We start from the raw sequence: 14,910 nt of genomic DNA on the forward strand, positions 1-14,910 counted from the left end.
AGCGGAAGACATCACCCGGGAGCTCAGAGTAGCAACCCTACATTATGTTGTGCTGTTTGATTTCTCTTCTGCTTACGGTCGCCTTTCTTCGCCACGCTGTCTCATTCATGTGAATGCTGACAGTTTAATAAGCTCGGTCAACTGCTGAAATGCGACTCTGTGCGGAAGACGGTCCAAACAGAACATAAGGTAAGGTTCCTGCGTTGAAGTAGCCGGCTGACGTCGTCTGATAGGTGCGGCTTGGACATGACCAATCATTGGGCAAATGGTTTATAGGTACAAAATCCCGCCCTTCTCATGACGTCACTTGGTCAACTCAGCGTAGCAACCTTACCTTATGTTGTGCTGTTTAGTTCCTCTTCCGCTCACGGAGGCCTTTTTAGGCCTCGCTTGGTAGAAGACTCCATATCGTAATAATGATAATGAATAGCACCTCGGGCTAATGCCGAAATACGACTCTGAGCGGAAGACGGTCCAAACAGAACATAAGATAGTTTTGGTTTGTTGAAGTAACCGGATGACGTTTTCTGATAGGTGGAGCTTGGAACTTACCGACCAATCATTGATCAGGTAATTTGTGGTTCAGAGCCTCACCCTTCTTATGACGTCACCCGGGTAGCTCAGAGTAGCAACCCTACCTGATGTTGTGCTGTTTAGTTCCTCTTCCGCTCACGGTGGCCTTGTTTGGCCTCACTGGATTATGTGAAATGACAAAGGTTTTTTTTATCCTGCTGAAATGCGACTCTGAGCGGAAGACGGGCCAAACAGGAGACCATAAGATAGGGTTGCTGCCTTGAAATACCGGGCTGACGTCATCTGATAGACGGGGCCTGTGTATAACCAATCATTGGAGAGATACTTTTAGGATTAGAGAGCTCCGCCCTCATGACGTCACCCGGGAGCTCAGAGTAGCAACCCTACCTTATGATGTCCTGTTTGGTTGCTCTTCCACTCACGGTCGCCTTTCTTGGCCTCGCTGGCTCATTTATGTGAATGCTGACTCTTTAATAAGCACAGTCAACTGCTGAAATGCGACTCTCTGCGGAAGACGCTCCAAACAGGAGAACATAATTTACGGTTCCTGCGTTGAAGTAGCCGGCTGACGTCGTCTGATAGGTGCGGCTTGGACATGACCAATCATTGGTCAGATGGTTCATAGCTACAAAATCCCGCCCTTCTCATGACGTCACTCGGCCAACTCAGAGTAACAACCTTACCTTATGTTGTGCTGTTTAGTTCCTCTTCCGCTCACGGAGGCCTTTTTTGGCGTCACCGGCTCATGCGAAATAACAATTGTTTATGGTAAAAAAAAAAAAAAAAAAATCAACTGGTGAAACCCAACTATGAACGCATGACGGTAAAACAGGAGAACATAAGGTAGGGTTGCTGCATTGAAGTACCCGGTTGACGTCATATGATAGGTGGCGCTTGGGCATGACCGACCAATCATTGATCAGATAGTTTGTATATACAAAACCTCGGGTAGCTCACAGTAGCAACCCTACCTTATGTTGTGCTGTTTGATTCCTCTTCCGCTCACGAAGGCCTTTCTAGGCCTCGTTGGCTAGAAGACTCCTTATGGTAATGATAATAATAAAAAAAAGCTCGGGCAAATGCCGAAATGCGACTCTGGGCAGAAGACGGTCCAAACAGAACATAAGATAGTTTTGGTTTGTTGAAGTACCCGGATGACGTTTTCAGATAGGTAGGGCTTGGAACTTACCGACCAATCATTGATCAGATAATCTGTGGGTTCAGAGCCCCGCCCTTCTCATGACGTCACCCGGATAGCTAGGAGTAGGAACCCTACTTTATGTTGTGCTGTTTGGTTCCTCTTTCGATCACGGTGGCCTTGTTTGACCTCGCTGGCTTATGTGAAATAACGAGGGCATTATCCTTCTGAAATGCAACTCTGAGCTGAAGACGGTCCAAAAAGGAAAACATAAGATACGGTTGCTGTGTTGAAGTACCCGGCTGACGTCATCTGATAGGTGGGGCTTGGGCATAACCAATCATTGGACTAATACTTTATGGATTACAGAGCTCCGCCCTCATGACGTCACCCGGGAGCTCAGAGTAGCAACCCTACCTTATGATGTCCTGTTTGGTTTGTCTTCCGCTCAAGGTCGCCTTTCTTGGCCTCGCTGGCTCATTCATGTGAATGTTGACTCTTTAATAAGCTCAGACAACTGCTGAAATGCGACTCTGTGTGGAAGACGGTCCAAACAGGAGAACATAAGGTAGGGCTCGTGCGTTGAAGTACCCGGATGACGTCGTCTGATATGTTAGGCCTGGACATGACCAATCATAAGTCAGATGGATTGCTTATAGGTACAAAATCCCGCCCTTCTCATGACGTCCCTCGGGCCACTCACAGAAGCAACCTTAACATATGTTGTGCTGTTTAGTTTCGCCTCCGCTCACGGAGGCCTTTCTTGGCGTCGCCGGCTCATCCGAAATGACAGTTGTTTATGGTAAAAAAAAATAAAGCACGATCAACTGCAGAAACCCAACTTTGAGCAGATGACGGTCCAAACAGGAGAACATAAGATAGGGTTGCTGCTATGAAGTACCCGGCTGACGTCATCTGATAGGTGGTGCCTGGGTATGATCGACCAAATCTTTGGGCAGATATTTTGTGGGTTCAGAGCCCCGCTCTTCTCATGACGTCACCCGGTAGCTCAGCCTTTCTTAGCCTCGTTGGCTCATTTGAATGACGACACTTTATGGTAATAAAAGGGCACTCTGAGCGGAAGACGGTCCAAACAGGAGAACATAAGGTAGGTTTGCTGCGTTGAAGTACCCGGATGACGTCATATGATAGGTGGCGCTTAGACATGATCGACCATTCATTGATCAGATAGTTTGTATATACATAACCCCGCCCTTATCATGACGTCATCCGGGTAACTCAGAGAAGCAACCCTACCTGAAGTTGTACTGTTTGATTCCTCTTCCGCTCACGGAGGCCTTTCTAGGCCTCGCTCGTTAGAAGACTCCTTATGGTAATGATAATGATAAAAAAAGCTCGGGCAAATGCCGAAATGCGACTCTCAGCAGAAGACGGTTCAAACAGAACATAAGATAGTTTTGGTCTATTGAAGTACCGGGATGATGTTTTCTGATAGGTGGGGCTTCGGACATACCGACCAATCATTCATCAGATAATTTGTGGGTTCAGAGCCCCGCCTTTCTCATGACGTCACCCGGGTAGCTCAGAGTAGCAACCCTACCTTATGTTGTGCTGTTTGGTTCCTCTTCCGATCACGGTGGCCTTGTTTGACCTCGCTGGCTTATTTGAAATGACGACGGCTTTATCCTGCTGAAATGCGACTCTGAGCGGAAGACGATCCAAAAAGGAAAACATATGATACGGTTGCTGTTTTGAAATACCCGACTGACGTCATCTGATAGACGGAGCCTTGTGTATAACCAATCATTGAGAGATACTTTTAGGATTAGAGAGCTCGCATATGGACGTCACCGGGAGTCTCAGAGTAGCAACCCTTACCTGATGATGTCCTGTTTGGTTGCTCTTCCCCTCACGGTCGCCTTTCTTGGCCTCGCTGGCTTTCTTTATGTGAATGTGAATCTTTAATAGCACAGGGTCAACTGCTGAAATGCGACTCCTCTGCGGAAGGACGCTCCAAAACAGGAGAAAACATAAATTTTTCGGTTCCTACGTTGAAGTAGTCCTGTGGACGTCTCGTCTGATAGGTGCGGCTTGGACTGACCAAATCATTGGTCAGATGGTTCATAGCTTACAAAATCCCGCCTTCTCATGTCGTTCACTCGGCCACTCAGAGTAACAACCTTACCTTATGTTGTGCTGTTTAGTTCCTCTTCCGCTCACGGAGGCCTTTTTTGGCTGTCACCGGCTCATGCGACATAACATTTCTTTATGGTAAAAAAAAAAAAAAAAAAAATCAACTGGTGAAACCCAATTATGAACGCTGACGGGTAAAATACAGGTGAACAAAGGTTGGGTTGCTGGATGACGTCTTTTTGATAGTGGCGCTTGGGCATGACCGACCAATCATTGATCAGATCGTTTGTTTATACAAAACCTGGTAGCACCACAGAAGCAACCCTTCTTATGTTGTGCTGTTTGATTCCTCTTCCACTCACGGCGGCTTTCTAGGCCTCGTGGCTAGAAGACTCCGTTTGGTAATGATAATATTAAAAAAGCTCGGGCAATTTGCCGAAATGCGACTTCTGGGCAGAAGACGGTCCAAACAGAACATTAAGATTGTTTTGGTTTGTTGACGTACCCGGATGCGTTTTCTGTTAGGTGGGGCTTGGAACTTAACGACCAATATTTATCAGATTAATCTGTGGTTTCAGAGCCCCACTTCTCATGAAGTCACCCGATAGTAGGAGTAGGATCCCTGACTTTTTGTTGGTGCTGTTTGGGTTCTCTTTCGATCACCGGTGGCCTTGTTTGGACCTCGCTGGCTTATGTTATGATAAAACCGAGGGCCATTATCCTTCTGAAATGCAACTCTGAGCTGAAGACGGTCCAAAAAAGGAAAAATTAAGATAGGGTTGCTGTGTTGAAGTACCGGCGACGTCATCTGATAGGTGGGGCTTGGGCATAACCAATTCATTGGACTAAAACTTTATGGTATTTCAGAGCTCCGCCTCATTGACGTCACCTCGGGAGTCCGAGAGTAGCAACCCTACTTATGATGTCCTGTTTGGTTTGTCTTCCGCTCGACGATCAGCTTTCTTGCCTCGCTGGTTCATTCAAGCGAAATGTTGACTCTGTAATAAGCTCAGTCAACTGCTGAAAAGCGACCTCTGTTGCGGAAGATGGTTCAAACAGGAGAGCATAAGGAGGGTTTGTATTGTTGAATACCCGGATGAACGTCATCTTGATAGGTGGGGCTTTGGACATACCAACCAATCATTGATCATGATAAATTGTGTGTTTAGAGCCCCAACCCCTCTCATGACGTCACCCTGGGAGCTTCAGAGTAGCAACCCTACCATAAGAAGTCCTGTTTGGTTTCTCTTCCGCTCACGGTCGCCTTTCTTGTCCTTTTGCGGTCCATTCAGGGTGAATATTGACACTTTAGCAAGCACGTCAACTGCTGAAATGGGCTTTTTTGGCAAAAAGCCCGGTCCAAACGGGAGAACAAAAGGGTGGGTTCCGCGTTGAAGAAATCGGTGACGTCTCTTTAGGTCGGCTTGGACATGCCCATCATTGGTCAGGGGGTTTAAGGTAAAAATTTACCCCTTCTCATGACGTCACTGGGGCAATCAGAGTGAACGTTACGTTATTTTTGGCTGTTTAGTTCCTCTTCCGCTCAGGGGGCCTTTCTTGGCGTTGCCGGCTCATGCAAATGACAATTGTTTATGGCAAAAGAAAAAAAAAAAAAAACACGATAACTAGAAAAACCCTACTCTGAGCGATAAAGTCCAATCGGGAGAATAAGATAGGGTTGCTACTATGAAGTACCGGTGCGTCATCTGATAGGCGGTGTGGGCTGACCGCCCAAATCTTTGGGGATATTTTTTGGGGTTCAGAGCCCCGCTCTTCTCTGACGTCACCCATAGCTAGATTTTTCTTAACCTCGCTGGCTCATTGAATGACGAAAATTTATGGAAAAAAAAGGGCCTCTGAGGGGGAAGAGGGCCCAAAAAACAGGTGTTTAAAAGGTGGGGTTGCTGGGTTTTGAAGTACCCGGAAGAGTCTTGATAGGTGGCTCTTGGGCATGTCGAAAAAAATCATTGATCAAATACTTGTTTATAAAAACCCCCGCCCTTATCACGGCTCCGGGTAACTTAGAGAAGAAACCCCTCCCTTTTTGTTGTACTGTTTGATTCCTTTTTCGCTCACGGGGGCCCTTTTGCTGGGCTCGCTGGCTAAAAACTCCTTATTAATGATAATTATAAAAAAGCTCGGGCAAATCCAAAAATGGGGACTCTCAGCAAAAGACGGTCCAAACAGAACATAACTACTTTTGGTTCCTTGAAGTCGGGATGGGGTTTTTGATATGTGGGCTTGGACTTACAACCAATCATTATTTTTCCCTGTTACCTCTTCCCCCAAAGGTCGCTTTTCAGTTTTGACGGGTTTATCAGTCAACATTACTGAATGACCCCACGGGGCCAAAAAAGGGACCGGAGCGGAAAGAAAGCAAACAGGAAAACATAAGTGGGGTTGCCACTCTGAGTCCGGGTGACGCCATAAAAGGGCGGGGCTTAAACCCCACAGTTATTGATAAATGATTGGTCGGAAGTTTCAAACCCCACCTTCAGAAACGTCATCCGGGATTTCAAAAACCCAAATGTGTCTTATTTCTTTTTCCCACCGTTTTGCTGAGAGTCGCTTTCAGCTTTTGCCCGAGTTTTTTTTATTTTATCTTCCATAAGGGTCTTCTAGGAAGGGGGCCTAGAAAGGCCTCCGTGGTGGAAGGGGAAATCAAACAGCACAAAAAGGTAGGGTTGCTTCTGGAGTACCCGAGGTTTTGTATTAAAAAATTTTTCGATCAATGATTGGTCGGTATGCCCAAGCGCCACCTATCATATGCGTCAAACCGGTACTTTAAGCACAACCCACCTTTGTTCTCCTGTTTTACCGTAGCGTTCATGTTGGGGGTTTTTCCGTTGATTTTTTTTTCTTTTTTTTTTTTTCCCTAAACAATTGTTATTTGATGAGCCCGGGGACGCCCAAAAAAGGCCTCCCGGGGCGGAAGAGGAATAAACAGCACAATAAGGGAAGGTTGTTATTGATTTTCCTGGTGGGCTCTAAAGGGCTGAATTTGTACCTATAAAACCTCGCCCCAAAGTTGGTTGTCCAAGCCGCACCCATCAGACGACGTCACCGGCTCTTCAACGAGGAACCTTTCCTTATGTTCTCCTTTTGGACCATCTTCCCCCGAGAGGCCCATTTCACATTGACTGGCGTTAAAGTGTCAATATTCAATGAATGAGCCCCCGAGGCCAAGAAAGGCGACCGTGAGCGGAAGACAAAAAAAAAAAGGGCATCATAAGGAGGGTTTTCTACTCTGAGTCCCGGGTGACGTCTGGGGCGGGTCTGTAATCCACAAAAATCTGTCCCCAAAGATTTAAATACTCAGGCCTTGTCTGTCAATGACTCAGCCGGGGACTTCAACACGCAACCGTATTTTATGTTTTCCTTTTTTTGGGCCCTCTTCCGCTCAGGTTGCATTTCGCAGGGTAAAGCCGTCGTATTTCACATAAGCCCGCGAGGTCAAAAAACCCCCACCCTGATCGGGAAAAGGAACCAAACGGCACAACATAAAATAGGGGTTGCACTCGAGCTACCCCATGACGTATGGAAGGGGGGGTCTGAACCCACAGATTATTGTCAAAAATTGGCGGTAAATCCCAACCCCCCCCTATCAGAAAACGCATCCGGGGACTTCAAAACAAAACTTTGCTTATGTTCTGTTTGGACGTTTTTTTGCTGAGAGTCGCATCTCATCATTGCGCTGCTTATTTTGTTATTATTTTTTTTTTTTTTTTTTTTTTTTTTTTTATACTTTGTCGCTGTCTCCCGCGTTTGCGAGGTAGCGCAAGGAAACAGACGAAAGAATGGCCCAACCCCCCCCCCCCATACACATGTACATACACACGTCCACACACGCAAATATACATACCTACACAGCTTTCCATGGTTTACCCCAGACGCTACACATGCCTTGATTCAATCCACTGACAGCACGTCAACCCCTGTATACCACACGCTCTAATTCACTCTATTTCTTCCCTCCTTTCACCCTCCTGCATGTTCAGCCCCGATCACACAAAATCTTTTTCACTCCATCTTTCCACCTCCAATTTGGTCTCCCTCTTCTCCTCGTTCCCTCCACCTCCGACACATATATCCTCTTGGTCAATCTTTCCTCACTCATTCTCTCCATGTGCCCAAACCATTTCAAAACACCCTCTTCTGCTCTCTCAACCACGCTCTTTTTATTTCCACACATCTCTCTTACCCTTACGTTACTTACTCGATCAAACCACCTCACACCACACATTGTCCTCAAACATCTCATTTCCAGCACATCCATCCTCCTGCGCACAACTCTATCCATAGCCCACGCCTCGCAACCATACAACATTGTTGGAACCACTATTCCTTCAAACATACCCATTTTTGCTTTCCGAGATAATGTTCTCGACTTCCACACATTTTTCAAGGCTCCCAAAATTTTCGCCCCCTCCCCCACCCTATGATCCACTTCCGCTTCCATGGTTCCATCCGCTGACAGATCCACTCCCAGATATCTAAAACACTTCACTTCCTCCAGTTTTTCTCCATTCAAACTCACCTCCCAATTGACTTGACCCTCAACCCTACTGTACCTAATAACCTTGCTCTTATTCACATTTACTCTTAACTTTCTTCTTCCACACACTTTACCAAACTCAGTCACCAGCTTCTGCAGTTTCTCACATGAATCAGCCACCAGCGCTGTATCATCAGCGAACAACAACTGACTCACTTCCCAAGCTCTCTCATCCCCAACAGACTTCATACTTGCCCCTCTTTCCAGGACTCTTGCATTTACCTCCCTAACAACCCCATCCATAAACAAATTAAACAACCATGGAGACATCACACACCCCTGCCGCAAACCTACATTCACTGAGAACCAATCACTTTCCTCTCTTCCTACACGTACACATGCCTTACATCCTCGATAAAAACTTTTCACTGCTTCTAACAACTTGCCTCCCACACCATATATTCTTAATACCTTCCACAGAGCATCTCTATCAACTCTATCATATGCCTTCTCCAGATCCATAAATGCTACATACAAATTTTCTAAGTATTTCTCACATACATTCTTCAAAGCAAACACCTGATCCACACATCCTCTACCACTTCTGAAACCGCACTGCTCTTCCCAATCTGATGCTCTGTACATGCCTTCACCCTCTCAATCAATACCCTCCCATATAATTTACCAGGAATACTCAACAAACTTATACCTCTGTAATTTGAGCACTCACTCTTATCCCCTTTGCCTTTGTACAATGGCACTATGCACGCATTCCGCCAATCCTCAGGCACCTCACCATGAGTCATACATACATTAAATAACCTTACCAACCAGTCAACAATACAGTCACCCCCTTTTTTAATAAATTCCACTGCAATACCATCCAAACCTGCTGCCTTGCCGGCTTTCATCTTCCGCAAAGCTTTTACTACCTCTTCTCTGTTTACCAAATCATTTTCCCTAACCCTCTCACTTTGCACACCACCTCGACCAAAACACCCTATATCTGCCACTCTGTCATCAGACACATTCAACAAACCTTCAAAATACTCATTCCATCTCCTTCTCACATCACCACTACTTGTTATCACCTCCCCATTTACGCCCTTCACTGAAGTTCCCATTTGCTCCCTTGTCTTACGCACCCTATTTACCTCCTTCCAGAACATCTTTTTATTCTCCCTAAAATTTACTGATAGTCTCTCACCCCAACTCTCATTTGCCCTTTTTTTCACCTCTTGCACCTTTCTCTTGACCTCCTGTCTCTTTCTTTTATACTTCTCCCACTCAATTGCATTTTTTCCCTGCAAAAATCGTCCAAATGCCTCTCTCTTCTCTTTCACTAATACTCTTACTTCTTCATCCCACCACTCACTACCCTTTCTAAACAGCCCACCTCCCACTCTTCTCATGCCACAAGCATCTTTTGCGCAATCCATCACTGATTCCCTAAATACATCCCATTCCTCCCCCACTCCCCTTACTTCCATTGTTCTCACCTTTTTCCATTCTGTACACAGTCTCTCCTGGTACTTCCCCACACAGGTCTCCTTCCCAAGCTCACTTACTCTCACCACCTTCTTCACCCCAACATTCACTCCTCTTTTCTGAAAACCCATACTAATCTTCACCTTAGCCTCCACAAGATAATGATCAGACATCCCTCCAGTTGCACCTCTCAGCACATTAACATCCAAAAGTCTCTCTTTCGCACGCCTGTCAATTAACACGTAATCCAATAACGCTCTCTGGCCATCTCTCCTACTTACATAAGTATACTTATGTATATCTCGCTTTTTAAACCAGGTATTCCCAATCATCAGTCCTTTTTCAGCACATAAATCTACAAGCTCTTCACCATTTCCATTTACAACACTGAACACCCCATGCATACCAATTATTCCCTCAACTGCCACATTACTCACCTTTGCATTCAAATCACCCATCACTATAACCCGGTCTCGTGCATCAAAACCGCTAACACACTCATTCAGCTGCTCCCAAAACACTTGCCTCTCATGATCTTTCTTCTCATGCCCAGGTGCATATGCACCAATAATCACCCACCTCTCTCCATCAACTTTCAATTTTACCCATATTAATCGAGAATTTACTTTCTTACATTCTATCAAAATACTCCCACAACTCCTGTTTCAGGAGTATTGCTACTCCTTCCCTTGCTCTTGTCCTCTCACTAACCCCTGACTTCACTCCCCAGACATTTCCAAACCACTCTTCCCCCTTTTCCCTTGACTTTGTTTCACTCAGAGCCAAAACATCCAGGTCCTTTCCTAAACATACTACCTATCTCTCCTTTTTCACATTTGGTTACATCCACAACATTTGGGCCCCCCACTCTGGCCTTCAGGGGGTGATCACCCCCGCGGATCCTTTTCTGTTTCCCTTTTAGAATTGTTATTATTATTATGACTATAAGGATCTTCTAGCTGCGGGGCCTAAAAAGGGCCTCCGTGAGCAAGAGGAATCAAACAGCAAACAAAGGGTAGGTTGCTTCTCTGAGTAACCTGAGTAACGTACTAATAAGGGCGGGGTTTTGTATAAAAATATTGATAAATGATTGGTCGGTCATGCAAAAAGGCCACCATATATGACATCGTCGGGTGTTCAACGAAACTTTCCCTCCCTTATTTTTCCCCTTTTTTTACCGTCATCTTTCAAAATTTTGGGTTTCCCCTTTTTTTTTTTTTAAAATTTTCCCCGGGAACCATGTCTTATGTTGCCCTGCTGGATTCTTCCCACGGGGTCGCATTTCAGATTGACCGAGCTTTTAAAGGTAACATTCCATAAATTGCCACGAGGCAAAAGAAATCGCCCTTTGAGCGGAATAAAAACCAACAGCACAAATAAGGTAGGGTTGCACTCTGAGCTCCCGGGTGACGTCATGAGAAGGGCGGGGCTCTAAACCCCACAAATTTATCTGACAATAATTGGTGGGTAAGTTCCAAGCCCCTTTATCGGAGACGTCATCCGGGTGCTTCAACACAAAACCCTCCCTTATGTTTGGGGGACCGTTTTCCCCCCCCAAAGGTCGCATTTCAGCGTTGCCGAGCTTATTTAAAAAGCAAAAATTCACAGAAATGGGCCGCGTGGCCAGAAAGGCACCGTGAGCGGAAAACAACCAAAAAGGAAACCCAAAGGTTAAAAGGGGACTACCAGCTTCCGGAAGCTAATGGGGCGGGGGTCTGTAATCCCCAAAGTATCTGTCCAATGATTGTTTTGCCCAGCCCCACCCATCAGAGACTTCGCCCGGGGATTTCAAACAGAAACCCCATCTTAAATTTTTCCTTTTTTTGGGTCGTTTCCCCAGAGTCGCATTTCAGCAGGATAAAGTTTCCTTTCACATAACCAGGGAGGGAAACAAGTCCCCTAATTGGAAAAAAACCAAAAAACACAACATAAAGTAGGGTTTCAACTCTGAGCTCCCCGGGTGAGGGTCAGAAAGGGCGGGAAAGGCCCCCAACAGTTTAAATTCTGAAAATGTTTGGGTCGGAAAATTCCCAAAAGCCCCCCCCCCTATCGGGAAAACGTCCTCCGGGATCTTAAACCCAAACCAAAACTATTTTAAAAGTTTCTGTTGGGAACCGTCTTCTGCTCAGAGTCCCCATTTCGGTATTTATCCGAGCTTTTTTTATTATTTTTTATTATTATTCCCCAAAAAGGAGTTTTTCTAGCCACCGGGGCCTAAAAAAAGGCCTCCTTGAGCGGAAGGGAATCAAACAGCACAAAAAAAGGGTTTAAGATTGCTCTGTGAGCTCCCCCGGATGCCCGCCCCAAAAGAAGGGGGGGGTTTTTGTATATACAAACTATCGAAAAACGATTGGGTCGGTCATCCCCTAAGCGCCCCCTATCAGATGACGCCCACCGGGTACTTCAACGAGCGGCACCTCCCTTTAAATTTTCCCCCTGTTTTCCCGTCTTTCCTTTCCCCCCAAATTGGGTTTTTTAAACCATTTTTTTTTCTTTTATTTTAAACCATAAAAAAATTTGTCATTTCGCCATGAGTGGGCGACGCCAAGAAAGGCTCCGTAAAGGGGAAGGGAACTAAACAGCAAAACATAAAGGAAAGGTTATTTACCTGAGTTGACCAATGACGTCTGAGAGGGGCCCAAGGGCCTCTAAAACCCACAAATTTCCCTGGGGAATGTTTGGGTGGGTTTAAGCCCCCAAAGCCCCCCCTATCAAAAACGTCATCCGGGTACTTCAACAAACCCAAAACTATTTATTTTCTGTTTGGGACCGTTTTTTTGTGCGAGTCGCATTTCGGCATTTCCCCGGGAGCTTTTTTTTTTTATTTTTAAATTTCCAAAAGGGAGCCCCTTCTACCAGCGGGCCCCTAAAAATTCCTGGGGAGACAGAAAAAGGGGGAACCTAAACAGCAAACTTAAGGTAAGGTTGCTACTCTAGTTGCCCAAAAGTGACGTCATGAAAAGGGGGCCCCCCCCCCCCCCCCCCCCCCCCCCCCCCCCCCCCCCCCCCCCGGGAAAATTTGGTAACCTATAAACCATTGCCAAATGTTGGTCTTCCCAAGCCCCACCTACCCGACCGAAGCGGGCCGGCAACTTAAACGCAGGAACCCTCCCTTTAAAGTTCCCCTTTTTTTGGGAAAGCCCCTTCCGCACAGAGGCCGTACTCACCCTTTAACTGTCTTTTTTAAAGAGCCCAATTTTCCCACGAAGGGAGCCACGAGGAAAAAAAGGCGAACCGTGGCGGAAAAAAAGAAACCAAAAGGGCATCATAAGGTGGGGTTGTTCTCTGAGCTTTTGGGTAAGTCATGAGAGGGGACTCTGAAACCCCCACAAAGTCGGGGTTTTTGGGTTTTTTTTTTTTTTTTTTTTTTAAAGGTGACCAAAAGGTCTCAACACTGGCATTTGGGCCCCGACTTGGGCCCCTTTTTGCGAAGACTTTCCACTGGGTTCCAAAGGCAATTAAAGTGGTAAAGGGGGACCCCTTTTAGGTGCGGGGGCTGGCTCCATCTACTTTCCGTGCCTCGGTCAGCAGGATGGGTGAATAGAAAGGGAACCCTTTCCTGTGCGGCCCCCTGACAGATGAAGGCCGTCCAAGTGAGGGGTTCGCGCCTCGCCCACCCCCCGCCAGGGCTTTTTCCCGGGCCCCCGGCCCGAGAACCCAAAGGCCCTATGACACCCGTCATAAGCCCGGGTAGCCGGCCCCTATTTCCCCCAGATGGGGGTCACGTACCCAAAAGTGGCGGTTTTTGAAGGCCATGACATCTGCCACAAACCCGGGCCCCCTCCCCCCCCGTTCCATCATCTTTTAACCCCAAATTAAAAAAACCTTTTTCCCGCATATGTATTTTATTTCCATCGGTTTTTATTTAAACCCTTTTTGAACTAATTTTCCCTTGGGGTTTTGGCCCCGAAGTTTAAAATTTTTTTTTTTCCCGAAAGCTTTTGTCACCGTTGCCCCGGGGAAATTTAACCCTTAACCATGCCCTTTACCAAAACCAATACGTCCAAAACCAACTTTTAGCCCCATTTTCCAAATTTCCCCCACTTCCAGGGGGAAATATTCCTTCCCCTGTCCCAAAAACCTTTAATTTTCCCCTCCATCCATCCTTTCCACTTTTGGGGATTTCACCCAAACCCCTCCCCCACTCTTCTACGCTTTTTTATTTCCCCCCTCCCAATCCACACAGCCAAATTTTCCCCTCCATCCAAACACTTTCCAAAAGTTTTTTTTGGAATTTTTCAAATTTATTTTTTTTTTTCCCAAAAAAGTCCCCATAGAACATGTCAAATTAACTGGACATAAACCAAAAATTTTATCCATGGACAAAAAAAAATTTGTCCTACCTCCTTTTTTTTAACCATTAAAGGTTTGAAGTTTTTGAGGGAAAGGTTGGGGAGCTTGGAAAGGGGGGCAGAGTTTCTCGACAGAGATTTACAGCTCAAAATAAAGCCGCAGTTTCCCCCCGGGTTTCCCACCCCTTTTTTACCTGGAAACGAAATTTTTTATCCTAGCATAGCGGGAAAAAGTAAAAGGGCAAAAATAGTAAGATTAATAAGGAAATTTTTAATATTTAACATACTTTTTAAAAGTAGGTAGTCTAAATTTTCCCCTAGCATAGCTTAATATAGGGTCCCAATTTTGTGAAAGTTTTAATATTTGGGGGCTAAAAATAGTGAAGAAATTAAATTTTTTGGGGGGAGGAAAAGGGTTTTTCCTCAAAAAGTCCGTTTTTTTTTTTATGAAAATTTTGTTCCAAAGATTTTTCCCGCTTTGTTGTCTACCTCGTTTTTAAAGTTTAGCAATTTGGTTTGGTTTGGGAATTTTGTTTTCAATATATAAGAATTTTGAACCCTTTATCAAATCTGGGCTTTTCTTACAAATATGCCAACCCCCTTTTTTTGCTTATCTTGGTTAAGCTTGGGTTATGCCCCCTGCCCTTTGATTATTTTCTGATCTTAAAATTTTGCCCCCTGGCGTTCCTCGACGTGGCCAAAGCATTTGATGGTGTTCATCTAGCACTATCGAGGGGCCACGTCAATGAAAGGGCAAATTTCCCGCCTCGTCAGGGGCATATGTCATGTCGGGCGATTGACGAAATTCACAAACCAAGAAAGGGGAGCGACGAGTTTGGGAAAAATCAATATGGCTTTGGGGTCAAGCG

This window comes from Panulirus ornatus, chromosome 68, assembly GCF_036320965.1.
Source record: "Panulirus ornatus isolate Po-2019 chromosome 68, ASM3632096v1, whole genome shotgun sequence".
Lineage (NCBI taxonomy): Eukaryota > Metazoa > Arthropoda > Malacostraca > Decapoda > Palinuridae > Panulirus > Panulirus ornatus.